A 16,944-nucleotide genomic window follows, 5' to 3' on the forward strand; every position below is an offset into this window, starting at 1 on the left:
CTTCTCAGCAGAACAAACATAAATCACATTATCACAATAGCATTGTAAGGTGAACAGACATACTAAACTATGGTGCTAAAGTAAGAAGGGGATGGAGGGGTGGGAAGTGTGGGGGGGGGCGGAGTCATTCTGATCAAAGTATTAAAGTGATAACCCCTCCATTATCACAATGATACAGTGACAATAATGACCAAGATTTTTTAGTGACCAGTTACCCAAGAGTTGCCAGAGACAGTAATAAGGGTAGTGTGTCTAATATTATATACACAGAGGAAGGTGGAGGAAGACAAGGCCAGCAAATACAACCTATAACCCCGACAGAGTTGATCCAGAGGAAGGTGAAAACTGGCAGTCAGTACAAGACCCAGGATCAACTATTCTAACAAGTGTAAAACCCTCATACAGTAGGGAATATTGAAATATAATATCCACAGTGTGTCATTTTATAACATTCATATACACATTAGATAAGGTTGCATAAAGAGAAACATACATAAAGTACAGCCCTACAGAGTTGATCCAGAGGAAGGCAAAAAACCCCATGAGGCCGATGCCAATAACCCCATGTTATGGGAAAAAATTCCTTCCCGACTCCAGTACGGCAGTCAGTATAAGACCCTGGAAAAACTCGTCTAGATTTACCATTAGGACTGGGGACAGCCAAAAAAAAGTAGTAATACATGCATTCTCTATAGTAGGTTGAGCTAGGCCTGGGCCAACAGTCTCACCATACAGTAGTATGGTGAGCTGCCATTTCCCTACAGCTTATATTAGTCTAGGCATACTAATGCCATTAGGATTAGACTCATTTCTATCATGGTATTAGAGGGAAAAACCTACTACAACTCAGGGGGCCTAGGGCAGAGACTAGCCAAAGCAGAAAGTTACTCTGATGGCATGGTGAAGCAAGAAATGCAGAGCATCAATTGCAAAGTTTTTTTTCTTTTCTTAATTTAATTACTAGCCTTCACACGGTGTTACATCAATATCCCCTCCAATATCAATGCAACGGGTCATGCTCCGGCACCCTATCTAGCTAGGAGTAGGGATGGGCCTATGGCCTCACCATGCAGTTGTATGGTGAGCTGCCAGGTTGTTTTATTAGTCTAGGCATACTAATGCCACTAGGCGGCGGCGTTCTCATCAGAGCATTAAAGCAATAACTCGCCCAACTATCACAGTAACACAATGACAAAAGCAGCCAAAACCGCCAGACTAGGGCTACACCTATTAATGCCATTAGGAATAAGGGAGGCCAGTTCCATCAAATGCATTAATGCAATAACCGGCCGAAATATCACAGAAATACAATGACAGACGGCTAAACCCGTCAGGATCTGCTCTCAAGTAGAACTGGCAGGCATAGCTCTCTATAAGACCCGCCAAGGCATAGATCTGTTAAGAACCACCGGGCGCTGTCTCTATAAGAACTGCCAAGCACAGCTCGCTCTATAAGAACGGTCACCTTCAGAGCTCCCACAGAGTTCCACAGGCAAAGCTAAGAGCAAATAAAATGGGGAAACCCTACCGTGTCAAACCAGCCAGTCTCCACGTCTCTGCAGCACACCAGTCCACGCCGTCCTCCTTCTGCACAACTAGTCTCCGTGTACTACAACAGCTGTATTTAAGGCATCACATGCTTGCCACGCCCCCTCACGTGTTTCTCAGGGGGCGTGGCCAACTAATTGGGAAGGTTTCTACACAGCTGTTGTAGCACGTGCCAAACAAGTGAAAGTGGGTGTGGCTGGAATAAATTCACATAGCAGGCAAACAGCAGACTGTCTAAAGCAATATGTTTCTAAAGCTTTCTAAAGTTTATATGACTGTGCTGACAGTACCAGTATTAAAGATGGTAGACGCGAAAACCTAGTGGGCTAAAGGACTTCCGGTGACGACGAGATCATGTGATCAGACTGGCGTGGGCGGAGCTATTCAGGACAGTGCCGAGTTACACAGGAAAAGGAAGTTGCAGTGAATGGAGACTGGAAGGAGGTAAGAGACAGCATGTGTAAGCAAGAGGGGTGGAAAGGGCTGGGGGAGGGGGGTCAGGCTGTGTGTGAGCATGATAGAGGAGTTTGGCTGGGTAAAGGCTAAATACTAGACTCCGTAAGGACCGTCTGCCGTTACAAGGTCACATGACCGGATAGGCGTGTCTTTACTTGTAAGCAGGACCTTCCACAGTATCCTGTGTAGTGGAGCAACATGGAGAGCTGCGAGGTGCACGATTTAGTGAAGGGGGGGAAGATACAGTAGGTGGACTGCAGGGAGTAGTGTAGAGGGGGAGAGATGTGCAGGGTCGGACTGGCCCGCCGGGAGACCGGGGAATCCCCCGTAGGCCCCAGCCTGGACTATTAAGACCCTCATTATGGGTTCCTACCGGACCTCCACTGCCTTTTGTTTTTAGTAGACAGTGGAGGTTCGGTAAGGCGTCTGCCCAGGGCTGGTGTCAGCACCCGGGCAAGTCACTGTGAAGTATGAAGGGAGAGAGACTCCGTGCTGAAGAGACAGCATGTGTGAGTAATAGGGGAGACATGGGGGGGCAGACTGTGTGAGCAAGAGCGGAGACATGGGGGCCAGGCTGTGTGAGCAAGAGGGGAGACATGGGGGGGCAGACTGTGTGAGCAAGAGGGGAGACATGGGGGCCAGGCTGTGTGTGCAAGAGGGGAGACATGGGGGGGCAGGCTGTGTGAGCAAGAGGGGAGACATGGAGGTGTAGGCTGTGTGAGCAAGAGGGGAGACATGGAGGTGCAGGCTGTGTGAGCAAGAGGGGAGACATGGAGGTGCAGGCTGTGTGAGCAAGAGGGGAGACATGGAGGTGCAGGCTGTGTGAGCAAGAGGGGAGACATGGAGGTGCAGGCTGTGTGAGCAAGAGGGGAGACATGGAGGTGCAGGCTGTGTGAGCAAGAGGGGAGACATGGAGGTGTAGGCTGTGTGAGCAAGAGGGGAGACATGGAGGTGCAGGCTGTGTGAGCAAGAGGGGAGACATGGAGGTGCAGGCTGTGTGAGCAAGAGGGGAGACATGGAGGTGCAGGCTGTGTGAGCAAGAGGGGAGACATGGAGGTGCAGGCTGTGTGAGCAAGAGGGGAGACATGGAGGTGCAGGCTGTGTGAGCAAGAGGGGAGACATGGAGGTGCAGGCTGTGTGAGCAAGAGGGGAGACATGGAGGTGCAGGCTGTGTGAGCAAGAAGGGGGGAATGGGGGGTTCAGGCTGTGTGAGCAAGAGGGGAGACATGGAGGTGCAGGCTGTGTGAGCAAGAGGGGAGACATGGAGGTGCAGGCTGTGTGAGCAAGAGGGGAGACATGGAGGTGCAGGCTGTGTGAGCAAGAGGGGAGACATGGAGGTGCAGGCTGTGTGAGCAAGAGGGGAGACATGGAGGTGCAGGCTGTGTGAGCAAGAAGGGGGGAATGGGGGGTTCAGGCTGTGTGAGCAAGAGGGGAGACATGGAGGTGCAGGCTGTGTGAGCAAGAGGGGAGACATGGAGGTGCAGGCTGTGTGAGCAAGAAGGGGGGAATGGGGGGTTCAGGCTCTGGGGGGATGGGCACTGTGAGCATGGTTGCGTCTAGATTGGAGTTGCTCCTGGTAGGTCCTCCCTCCAGCAACTCCAATCTAGTCACCTCACTAGTGAACGGTCTAGATTGGAGTTGCTGGAGGGAGGACCTGCTAGAATCAACTCCAATGTAGACTGTTCAGTACTGAGGTGACTAGAATGGAGTTGCTTCGAGGAGCTACCGCCAGAAACTCCAATCTAGTCACTTCGCTACAGGAGCAGCTAGAGTGGAGTGTCTATAGGGAGGATCCGTAACTGGCCAAGAGAGACATTGTATATGTATATAATATCAATAAAAATATAGGAAAAACACATTCCTGGACATGTATACATTTGGCACTGATATAATTACATAAAATATACCTATATAAATATATATTTGCCATATGCTGTGTACAGGGCGGTGACGCCGCAGCCTTACGTGTTTATTATAACTTGCGCCACTTATTGTAAGTGATAATGGAAATATATGGCAATTTAATAACTGATATAGAGCTAAATTCTGACGTATCGCTGTGCGCCTGATTTATCAGTATATAGTTACTGCAGGTAGGCTCATGATGGTCTCGGCATATTCTGTAGTTACAATAGGTAAGTCCTCCTTGCAGCAACTCCATTCTAGCTGTCTCACTACGGAACTGACTAGAATGGAGTTGCTGCAGGTAGGTTCATGGTCTGGGTATATTCTGTAGTTGCTATAGGTAGGTCCTCCTTGCAGCAACTCCATTCTAGCTGTCTCACTACGGAACTGACTAGAATGGAGTTGCTGCAGGTAGGTTCATGGTCTGGGTATATTCTGTAGTTACAATAGGTAAGTCCTCCTTGCAGCAACTCCATTCTAGCTGTCTCACTACGGAACTGACTAGAATGGAGTTGCTGCAGGTAGGTTCATGGTCTGGGTATATTCTGTAGTTGCTATAGGTAGGTCCTCCTTGCAGCAACTCCATTCTAGCTGTCTCAATACAGAACTGACTAGAATGGAGTTGCTGCAGGTAGGTTCATGGTATCGGTATATTCTCCATAGGTTATTCAGTATAGGACCTATATCTTATAAGCTCCGCCTACAGTAATATTAATAAAACACACATTTTAAAAATTTATATTTTATTGAAATAAAACCATCCGCACAATCCTCATTATCCATATTTAAAAAAAAGCCAAAACTAAACAAAAAACCACCTCCACTAGTTACCAACGTAGTCCATCAACCCCCTCCCTTCTACCAACTTACCTGTCCTGGTCTAGTATTACCTGCTTTCATGGAATAAACCAGCCGTTGTCGTCTCATGTGGTGGGGTTACTAGAGTAAAGACAGGATCACATGTGCGCCAGGTTCTATGTTGTTTAAAGAGGACCTTTCACTTCCTGGGGCACATGCGGTGTAATACACCACTAGAAAACCAACAGTGTGCTGAATTCAGCGCACTATCGGCTTTCCCTTTCTGTGCCGGTACCGTAGTTCTTCACTGTCAGAAGGGCGTTTCTAACAGACAGTCAGGTACGCCTTTCTTCACAGTAGCATCTATTGCGCTGTATTGTGAGACTGAGGGGCATTGCTTATTTCCAACGATTACTTCTATGGACGAGTACTATCAGGAGGGGAGGAAGTGTTCCTCACCACTCTCACAGTACGACTTTCGGCTTTCTAGCGGTGTATTACACTGCATGTGCCCCAGGAGGTGAAAGGTCCTCTTTAAATCTGTCATGTGACCTGAATGATGAAAAGCCAGATCGCTAAAACATCGGTTACTCATGGACACCAGTGGACTCCATTGACTTAATGGGGTCAGCCGTTTCTATAGTGAAACGGGCAGAGAGAACAATCCTCCGTGCAGGACTTTTCTCTCTGTCGATTTCTGCGGCCGATGTGAATCTAACCACAAATTTAGTCCAGTGACCTTCTTTTTTAATTAATGGAGAACCAGAATGTGAGGCCGCCTCCTACTGAAAGGATAGTACCTCAGGATAGGCCATCAGTATTAGATGTGTGGGGGCCCCTGCAGATCTCTGGTGTTGTACAAACTGTAGTGGTGAGTGTAGGTACTGCAGCGATGCGCCATTACAATCTCTGTACCGGAGATATGCAGGGGTTTTACGTGTTGGGGTTCCCCTGCAGGTCTAATATTGATGGCCTACCCTGAGAAAGTGGATAACTCCATGAGGCTGGCTCCCCACACCACTTAAACACCGTGGAAGAAACGTGGCAGAAAAAAAAAACCCAATCCCATCCCCATTTTACGGTAAAATAGATGCAGCGGATACGCTGCACTGTCATGGTTTTGGAAATTGGAGCATGCCAGTTATACCCCAGGACACACCGGCGGCGGCTTCCCTATTGGTATAGTTAAAGCAGAAAGTCCACAGAGGAAACCTGTACAAAGCGCTACAGGAAGAACCCTGATGTGTTGCTGTTTTTCCAACAGTGTTTTTTTTTTTTGCTACAGGTGCTACGTGGGGCCTTAACCACAGTCATGTCAAGCTTGTGATGAACCCCTTCTTGGGTAATCAGCAATTCAATCACTTAGATGGAATCACTGACTGCAGGAGGTTGGGGGAGTCAGTGGTGAATACAGCTCACCAGGCACACTTGGTGGTCTTCGGGGGGCACGTTGTATTAATGAATATATGGGGGGGAGAACACAGGCAGCCTGCTATACAAATAAAGCAGGGGTCGGCAACCTTCAGCACACCAGCTGTTGTAAAACTACAACTCCCAGCATGTATACTTGCTCTGCTGTTCTTGGAACTCCCATGGAAGTGAATGGAGCATGTTGGGAGTTGTAGTTTCACAGCAGCTGGAGAGCCGAAGGTTGCTGACCCCTGAAATAAAGTATAGCTGCCCTAATCTTCCTTAGGGTTGCACCTGCTGTACAGGGAGAGTAAAGTGACCATGACATTTGTTAGAATTGCTAACTCATGCACTAGAAAGAGTTAATTGCAGTCATAACCTGACCACGACTAACCCCAAGTGCAAGAGTCACAGTCAAGGGTTTACACTCAGTTATGACACACAGAAAAGTAATGTCTTAAGATTTGCCCCCATCTAGTGAAGGGACTCTTTCTGCTCTAAAGGAGTCCCTGCATTGTGAGTAACCTCTTTATACAGCAATGACCATCAGTTTGGTGCTAGTGATCACTGCAGGGTTGGAGAGTGAGCAGTGCAGAATATTTATACCTACAGCTCACACAGGAGGCAGCCCCCAGGTCCTGGATCTCCCCTATCATACAGATGGCAGCCCCCCTTGCCCCTCTCAGGCTACAGATGGCAGTCCCCCTCAGTATACAGCAGGAGCACCCTAACACATAGGTGGCAACATCCAAGGTGCCGGACCCCTCCAACACACAGGCAGCATCCCCAAACACACACAGGTGGTAACATCTCAGGGCCCAAGAACAACCCCCACCCACATACAAACAGCACTGCAGGAATCCCCCATTTACATGAAGGCAGCACCCAAATGACCTAAACACAACAAAGCAGTACCCTGGAACCTCCGCCACATGCCCACAGGTGGAAGTACCCAAGGGGCCATCACCAAAACCACCTCACACACACACAGGTAGCATCCCAGGGGCCTCCAAACAAGGACACAGGTCGCAGCACCCTGGGACAGAACTCCCTCTCACATACAAGCAGTACCCCAGGACCCCAACACACAAATTCAATACCCCTGGGAACCCACACAAACGCATGCAGCAGGCCCCCCTGGGGACCCTCCCCACCATTACATGCAAGCAGCACCCCAGGGATGTTTGCTCATCCATTAGATGTCAGCAGCACCCCAAGGACATCGCCCCCCTGTAGATGCCCAAGCACACCAAGGATGCATGCCAACATAATTAGATGTCGATGGCACCCCAGGGTCTCTGCCCCTTTTAGTTGCCAGAAGTACGCCAGGGACACCTTGCCCCTATCCATGCCAACAGCATACACCATAGATGCTAATAGCACCCCAAGGACCTCCCCCTTTATGTCAGAAGCACCTCGAGGACCTCTACCTTTCTTCAGATGCCAGCATCCCAAAGACCCCTGCCCACTTAGATGCTAGCAGCATCCAAGGGACTCATGCACTCCTTCAGATGCCAACTGCACCCCCCCCCCCCCTTCGAAGCACACCAAAGATCCCTGTCCTTCTCTTTTAGTTGCCAGCAGCACCCCATAGGCCCCTGCCCCTTCTTAGATGCCAGTAGTACCCCAAAGACCCCCCCCCCCTTCCCCAGATGCCAGCAGTATCCCAAAGACCCAGTGCCCCCCATTAGATACCAGCAGTACTTCAAAGACCCACTGCCAGGGGTGTAACGATCGTGACCTGGCCCGGTGAGACACGGGGCCAGTAGCCAGCTAGAGATAGTCGGGGTCCAGTACCACTATGTGACAGCAGCAGGGGAAAGCCTGGTTCCCCGACCACTATATATATTGTAAATGAAAAGGGGCACCGGCATATTGCCAGGCCCTTTTTCAATAGACACTGGCCCAGGAGAGGTGACTTAAAATAAATAGATATACTCACCTCTCTGCGTCCTCTCCGGCGTCTTCCATCATGTGATTGAGGCCTGAGATTAGGCCCCAGCAGTCAGATGGAGCGCAGCGGCGTAATGATGTCAGTGACCCCTCATGTGACTGCTGAGGACCAATCACAGGACTCAACAGAGACATCAGGAAGATGCTGAAGACAGCCGGAGCCAGGATACCCAGGAAAGGCGAGGCGAGTATTAGGGTTTGTTATTTTTATTCACCTACCCTGGGCCTCCGATTATTATACTCTGGGGTCTGAGGAGACCACAGTGTAGAATAATATCACTGGAGGGGGCTGTTGGGAGCATATAATACTGGGGGGGGGAGGCATTGCTGGAGATATAATGTGTGTGTTGGGGGGGGGGCACTGCTTGACATGTAATATTGTATATGGGGGGGGGGGGCTGCTGGGTATGTAATACTGAATGGGGGACACTGCTGGGCATGTAATACTGTGCACGCCACTGCCTCCCCTCTTAGATGCAGCAGTACCCCCAAAGATCTCCTGTGCCCCCTTAAATGCCAGAAACACCTAAAGGACCCCGTCTCCCTCTATGCCAACGACTCCTATACCACCCTAAACATCAATCCAATCCACCAGACCCTCCGGGATACAGTCCCATAAAAAACTCGCTCCCCTCAGCCTAATCCAACGTGCAGTCCCAAGTAACTACATCACTCTCTCTCCTCAGCCTCATCCAATGTGCAGTCCCATGTAATTATATCACTCTCTCTCTTCAGCCTCATCCAATGTGCAGTCCAATGTAACTACATCAATCTCTTCCCTCAGCCTCATGGAACATGCTGTCCCATGTAACTACATCACTCTCTCTCCTCAGCCTCATCTAATGTGCAGTCCCATGTAACTACATCACTCTCTCCCCTCAGCCTCATCCAACATGCAGTCCCATGTAACTACATCACTCTCTCTCCTCAGCCTCATCTAATGTGCAGTCCCATGTAACTACATCACTCTCTCCCCTCAGCCTCATCCAACATGTCGTCTCATGTAAAACAAACCTGTCTCTTCTCTTCCATCCTCCATTACCACAAGACAATCCTCTCTGCTTTCTGTTCTCCAGCTTCATGAGCTCGGCTCCGGCTTCCTCTATACAACACAGAGCAGTGATGGCCGAAACTCTGCCCTCCTCTGAGAGGCCACGCCCCTTCCTGTGACATCATACCTACCAGGAGCAACTCCACTCTAGTCACGACCCTGTGAGCATATAATACTGTGGGGGGTGTCACTGGTGAGCACATAATTCTGTTTTGGGGGCCACTGTGGTGCACATAATAATGTTTGGGGGTCACTATGGAGTACCTAATTCTGTTTAGGGGCCTCTGTGGTGCACATAATACTGTTTGGGGGCCTCTGTGGTGCACATCATACTGTATGGGGGTCACTATGGAGCACGTAATACTGTTTGGGGGCCACTGTGGTGCACATCATACTGTTTGGGGGCCCCTGTGGAGCACGTTATGCTGTCCCAGTATTGCTTACATGTGGGGCGTTGCGCTGCTTTCTCACCGTATTCTTGATAGCTGCAGTTGTGGGTTCTAAAGCTGTATCTCTTTCAGGTATCTGAGATATTGCTTTAGCGCCCATAACCGCCACTATCAAGAATTCACTCTAGTTAAGGGGATAGGGGACCACGGACAAAAGTTTGTACCCAGGCCCACAAAACATTAGTTACACCAATGGCGCTGCTCTGGGTCCAGGCACCGCCATTAATATACCTTATTTTTAACTAGATCGACTGTGCTGATACACAGACGTCCTGCACTTGGATGTAAAGTGGCCACCTCCGTTCATCAGGATCGCAGGTAGGTGAGTATAACTCTTTTTTTTTTTTTTAAAGCTTAGTTTTGGGTATTTTAATAGTACAAGGGGTTGTTTGGAGTGGGAAATTATAATTATAAGGAGGGGGCATTATGAACATAAGGGGGGTCATTTTTATAGGCGTTATTAGGGGACATTACGAATACAAGGGGAGGCTATATTAGGAGGCATTATGAACATAAGGGGGTAGTCATTGATATTAGGGGTGCAGTATTTATGTCAGGGGGAATTAGGGGCATACTATGAGGGGGCAATTAATTTAATGAAAGTGGCACTTGGGCTTTATTAAGACTAAGGCCTCACGTTGCAAACTGCAACAAAATAGCGCTGCAGAAAAAACCGCAGCAGCAACGCATTGTGTTTTTTTTCCCGCAGCGCTTTTCATTTTCTGCTTCCATTACACCTATAGGGAAACCATCAGTGTTTTCGTAGGTATAAGTGATATTCCAGCGATTTCCAAAACCCCAACGGTTTTGGAAATCGCAGCATGTTCACTGCACATAATTTTCCACAACGTGTGGATGGGATTTGCTAGAATCCCATTCACATTGCAGGAACTGTCGGCTTTTCCCGTGGTGTTTTCGCCATATGAAGCCCCATCCACACTTTGCGGTAAAATAAGATACATGCTGTAATTTCCAAAGCAGTCTTGGTTTTAGAGTTAGACATTGCAGCATGCCTATGGAAATTCTGGCGGTTTCAATATAATTGAAGCAGAAAATAGAGAGGAAAGCTCTGCAAACTTTCTGTGCAAAGGGCTGCGGCAAGAAACGTGATGCGTCATGGACGCGGTTTTTCCCGCAGCGCTTTTTTGCTGCAGGACACCACGTGGGGCCTTGTACTGGAAAACTCCTTAAGCCTATTTATATTGATGATCTATCCTCAGAATAAATCATCAATAAGAGATAAGTGACCCCCTGATCAGTTGTATGAAGGGGCCATGGTGCCTGTTTATATCACACGCTGTCTGTTTATAGTGACCGTGTGGTGCAATTACAGCCTTGTCACATAGACGCTTATAGGACGAGGCTGTAGTTACATGACATGGCCACTGTGAGATGTACGATACTGTGTAAACAGAGAAGGGGTCACGGCGCTTGCACAGATGTCACGATTCACTCAAACAGCTGATTCATCCCTCATTATTACACCTCAGCCACGGAGGTGTAAAAAAAAAAAAAAAAAACACACACTCGCCTGTCCCCAGCACCCTGTTGTCCTCCGCCTCTGTCTGTTCGGTCTGATGGCAACACCTCATTTCTGGAAATTCTGTACCCAATTCCTCTTAGCGGTCACATGATGTGCAGGACTCCAAGCAAGAAGGTGCCAGCACGAGACTGAATGGACACTGGCCGAGGACAACGGGTTGCTGAGGACAGGTGAGTATGCTCTTTTATTTTAAACCTCCAGCCCGGCACATGAGTTGCTCCAATTCCTGGACAATATCTTTAAAGGATTTATCCATGTTTCTAATATTTATGGCCTGTCCTCAGGATAAGCCATCAATATTACATCTGTGGGAATCTGACAGCCAGGACCTCTGCAGATGAGCTTTTTCATTACAGTGCGGCTACAGGTAATGGTGACAATTCTAGGAGCCACGCTGCTCTCTTGCCATACAGGATGTAGCAGTGGGTTTAGGTAGTGCAGTGGTACACATCGTATGGCAGGCGAGCAGCCGGCTCCTGATATTACCTTTAGCCATCCTGTCTCTGTACAACTCATCTACAGGGGTCCTGGCGGTGGGCCCCTAAAAACAATTCCACTGGTGGGCCCTAAACACCCCAGTCCGACCCTGTGCAGGGTGGATGTGGGGTACACAATTCACTGTGGCGGAGAGATGGGTGCATGGCAAAGTGAATGGGAAGTTTTCGGCAGTCTGCCGTAACGCCGGTGTGTACGGCTGTGATACACGCCCGGCGTTACTCCGTGTGAGTGAGCCCTAACAAAGCACTGTATCGCACTGACAGTCTGACGCCACACTCTATCACTCCAACACGAGAATGAGACGAAGATGGCCGACACTGTTCTTATGAATTGGGAGATCACCTGTTTTCGGCAGCCAATGGGTTTTTTTACATTTTTTTCACTGCCTCCGTTGTCGTAGTTCCTGTCCTACCTGCCCTGCACAGTTATTGGTGCAAAAAACGCGCCAGGGAAGGTGGGAGGGGATACGAATTTTTACTGCGTATGCGGCCTTGTATTTGATTGGGAACTAATACATCGAACGCCAAGATATTCGATCGAATACCTATTTGATCGAACGGCGTCCGCTCATCTCTAGATATTACCAGAAAAGAGTGGCTTCACTCACAAAACTGCTGCCGATGTTACAAGCCGTGCGGCTTCTGGGTAATACAGCGGTTATCTACTATATATAAACAGTATACAGGACTCATATTATAAGCCTACATTCACACTACACTGAATAATGGTCATGTCATCACATGGCAGCCTTACATTCAATGAGGCTATTCACATAGCCGGGTCACGGACCGTCAAACAATGCAACATGTTCTCTTTCTCCACAGATCTCTTCATACACTGACTCTATACTATCTTATACCATCTGAAACCTTCTAAGTACAGTATATGATACATGGATACAGTGTGAGACGGCTAAATACTATCACTGGAAGGACCTCACCGGTATGAAACCTTGTAAGCATAGGAAAGATGGAAAAGATCCTTACGGAGTATAGTAAATTGCCAGGTCAGTGTGAGACGGCTAAATACTATCACTGGTAGGATGAAACCTTGTATGTATAGGAAACATGGAAAAGGAAAACTCCCTCACACTTTTTGCTGAAAAATATTTTTACCGCTTTTATTGTTGATTTCCAAACAATTGTTGGAATAATAATAATAAGACACATATTATCTTTATCTTATAATTCTTATGATCTAATCTTGTCCCTTTATTGTGAGATTTACAAACATTACTGAAGCCGGAGCCCAGCTATTATAAAGGTCCTTACAGAGAGCGGGGTTTAGCCAATTCACTGTGAGGGTGCGTTCACACGATGTAACGTGGAGTGCAATCTGGCACGTATACACGTGTGAGCAGATTGTGCTCTGAAAAAGATCCCATTCATTTCAATGGGAGTTAGGAACGTATACGCCGTGTTATAGGGGGCAAAAATGGTCCCTACAAATGATGGGAAATAGACGGCTCACATAGAGTTGGCTAAATACTATCACTGGTGAGGACCTGGTCCCTCTGGAGTACGGGATTTAGCCAATTCACTGTGAGCTGGCTAAATACTATCTCGGTTAAGGACCCGACCACCAGGCGGGAAAAAGGTCCTTACCAGTAAGGGGAAATAGACAACTCACACTGAGCCGGCTAAATACTAGACCTGGTAAGGACCAGGTCCCTACAGCGTCTACAGGGGCGTAACTACCATAGAGGCAGCTGCCACAGGGCCTGGGCCATTAGGGGGCCCGGTGACAGCCGCTACCGCTGCATTTTTCTTTTTTTCTTTATAGGCTGTTAGGGACCCTATTCACTTGCCGATTCTGGCTGGGCTGGGATCGGTAAGTGACACTGCGGGCCCCACAAATACCATCATTATACTCGGGGGTCTTTGCAGACCCCCGAGTATAATGATCAGCGGACCGGGAGAGGTAATAAACATAAAAAACACTGTTACTTACCTCTCCACGATCCTGCCAGGCCTCCTTTCTGACGTCTCTGACGTCACATGAACCCGGCCTGCGTCCCGGGTCATGTGATGTCTGACGTCATTTCAGAAGAACGGCAGCGGAGAAGACAGCGTAGGAGCCGGGGACAGGTAAGAAACAGTAATTTTTTATGTTTTTATTCCCCTGGGTCTCCGATTATTATACTCTGGGGTCTTTTCAGACCCCAGAGTATAATAATTGTTTATGGGTGTCCACTACTGTGTGCAGGGGCCACTAAGGGACATAATTCTGTGTGCAGGGGGCAGTAAGGGACATAATAGAGTGCGGAGGAGGGGGCCGGTCGAGGTCTTCGACGTCGGTGTCGTTTGGGGGGGGGCATGTCAAAAGTTCGCCACGGAGCCCCGCCATTCCTAGTTACGCCACTGGGCGTCTAGTATTTAGTCACAACCGTTCAGGCTGTGTGTGAGCGTGATAGAGGGGTTCAGGTTGTGTGAGGTGGGAGAGGTGCAGGATGTGTGACAAATGGGTCAGTCTCATGAAGGGAACACTTAAATAACATATGGGGGGGGGATTTATTGTTTTACATGGGGCTTATGTCTCTGCTGTCACATCAAATTCCGGAATGTCCTTTTTTTTTTTCCTTTTGACTAAACATAAACCTCAAAACAATGTTTAACTAGGTTTTTGTTTGTTTCTAGGTTTATGTGAGATCTCAATGGTGTGAAGACTCCACTACAAGATCATTAGGTGCCAGTGCTCTAGACCAAGCGATGTGCCCCCTAGTGATCAAATGTCTCAACCGGACTCCTCCAAATAGGCAACACTTATTTTATAAACCTTTATAAGGCTTTGTTTGGAGCCTTCAGTAAAAGTTATTTGATGGTCCCCTCAGTGCCCCCACACTCAGGAGAATGTCCCCTTCACTGCCCACATGTAATATAATGGCCCCACAGCGAGCAGCATGTTATATAATGGCCCTTACTCTGCCTCTACATGTATGCAGCCTGCAGTAGAAGTGCCAATATTTTGTAATGCATTACATTAGGGATAAGGCCCCCTGGGTGGTATACCTGGGTCTGCAAAAAAAAATGCCCTATGCACCCCCATACACGGAATTAGAAAAAAAGTTATGGGTGTCATAATATTGGCACAGTTTTGGGTTTTTGTTACGGGGTTAAAATGTAAATAAAACCATATAAATTTGTTTTCCCTGGAATTGTACCAAAACATAGAATACAGGTGACATGTCATTTTTGGCTACAGAGTAAATGCCATTAAAACAACAATAGCCTCCCATGCCTGCGTTGTAGAGGTGGCTTTCCGACTGCAGAGCAAAGAGCAACGGCTGGACTATTGCGTACTGCGGCAGAGTCAGAAAAGAGGGAGGAGCTGTCTTACTGGAGGAAGTCTGGAAGTAAGAGAGAGGCAAGTATGATGGGGCGGGGGCGGTGGGCTTATTATGCTTGGTTCACACATCAGTATGCCATCCGTCCGTTTGAATTCAGTTTGAGACTTAAAACGGATTGATGCACATACTGATTGCATACTGATGTGTGAACCAAGCCTTAGTTGAGAAGGTCTAGTAGTGGTCAGGATAGCTAGAGAGACGGAGGGGGAGGTAGTGCAAGTCAGCGTACACGTACCATGATGCATTAGCTAAGGCTGCTTCACATCTGTGTTCGATATTCCATTTGGAGAGTCCGCTTGGAGATGCCCTCTGAACGGAATATTGAACGCATTAAAAAGCGATGAGCAATGAAACCACACGGACCCACAGGCTATAATGGGGTCTGTGTATTTTCCGCACGAATCATGCAGAGAGAAAAGTGCTGCTTTCCCCCAATGGAAATATTGCAGGTGTTAATCCACCTATTGCTAGTAACAACGAATCCCAGTGCAGTGTAGGCACGACCCCTCAGGATCTGACACTAGCTGTTACCCCGGCCCCATCAGATGTCCATTATTAAGTATATACTATATAATCTTTTAACATGATGTGGTCTAGAATTCCGTTCCCCCACCTCTCCCCTTCCTATTCCCATTCCTTGCTTATTTGGGTCTTCCCCTCCTCCTTGGTCTTTCTTTTGTAAGGTTTTACATTTTTTTACCTTAAATTATTATCTTTTTGATACTAAATATGAAATTAAAAATCAATTTTTAACTAAAAATATTCATTGTCCTGTTTTCATTTTCGTTTTCTCTGTGGTCTATAAAAAACTTTCATCAAACAGGTTTTCTAGGCTGATGGCCCCCCCTCCCCCTTAGGATAGGGTCACCAATATTGGATCAGTGGGACTCAGCACTTTCAGCCAGTCTCCAGTGCTAGAACCTAGAAGGCTCTGTAGACTGTATGTTGGCGGTGGTTAATACTACAGCTCTGTTCATTGTATATAAGCGGGGTAGAATACTACAGCTCTGTTCACTGTATATAGGTGGTGGTTAATACTACAGCTCTGTTCACTGTATATAGGTGGTGGTTAATACTACAGCTCTGTTCATTGTATATAAGCGGGGTAGAATACTACAGCTCTGTTCACTGTATATAGGTGGTGGTTAATACTACAGCTCTGTTCACTGTATATAGGCCGTGGTTAATACTGCAGCTCTGTTCACTGTATATAGGTGGGAGTGAATACTGCAGCTCTGTTCACTGTATATAGGCGGGGGTGAATACTGCAGCTGTGTTCCTAGTTATTGGGGGCAGGGCTGTAGTGCTCCGGCACCACCGCTATACCAGGGACACAGATGTCGGCTTCCAGCACCAGAGACAACAAGCTATTCCCTCTAGGAATAAAAAGTAGATCACTGGGGATCTGTCCTTTGGGACCCCCACTGATCACATGTCCTGTTTCTGCCCTATATGATCCACAATGTGCGCTGCTGATTCGTTCATTTCTTTGAGACAGCCAGAGATAATTCTGATCTCTATTTCTTTTCAGCAGTCCCATAGGGATGAATGGCGCAGTAGTACAAATGTAGGACCCTTGTTTTGATGATGGTGGGGGGTCCTAGTGGTCAGGATAGATTAGTGTCAGAGCTGTGGGGAATGGCCGCTGTAATAGGTACTAAGCTTAAAATAAAACCCTGTAAATAGGATTATGCCATGAAAAGTATTTATCTGTCCACAGGATAGGCGACAAATATCTGATCGGTGTGGGTCTGACAGCTGCGTCCCCCACCGGTCCCGAGGGGACATGGGCGTGGAAGTGGATACCCAGCGGGATGTCCACTCCAAAGTCCAGGTACTGGAGAGGGGCTGCCAGCAGTGCCCCTCGCCAGCACCATGGTACGTGGGCGAGCACGTGGACGTGGATATCAAGCTGGGTATCCACTCCAGAATCCATGTACTGGAAAGAGGCTGTCAGCAGTGCCCCTCGCCAGCACCAGGGGACGTG

General features: G+C 48.0%; 1 long non-coding RNA gene across 1 annotated transcript; it reads left to right on the forward strand.

Moving 5' to 3' along the window:
- Positions 1 to 5,990: 5,990 nt before the first annotated feature.
- Positions 5,991 to 14,583, forward strand: LOC142201400 (uncharacterized). Its single transcript, XR_012715520.1, has 3 exons — positions 5,991 to 6,049; positions 9,147 to 9,282; positions 14,248 to 14,583. It is a non-coding gene; the product is annotated as an uncharacterized LOC142201400 (long non-coding RNA).
- The last annotated feature ends 2,361 nt before the right edge of the window (positions 14,584 to 16,944 follow it).

Source organism: Leptodactylus fuscus, chromosome 4, assembly GCF_031893055.1.
Source record: "Leptodactylus fuscus isolate aLepFus1 chromosome 4, aLepFus1.hap2, whole genome shotgun sequence".
Taxonomy (NCBI): Eukaryota; Metazoa; Chordata; class Amphibia; order Anura; family Leptodactylidae; genus Leptodactylus; species Leptodactylus fuscus.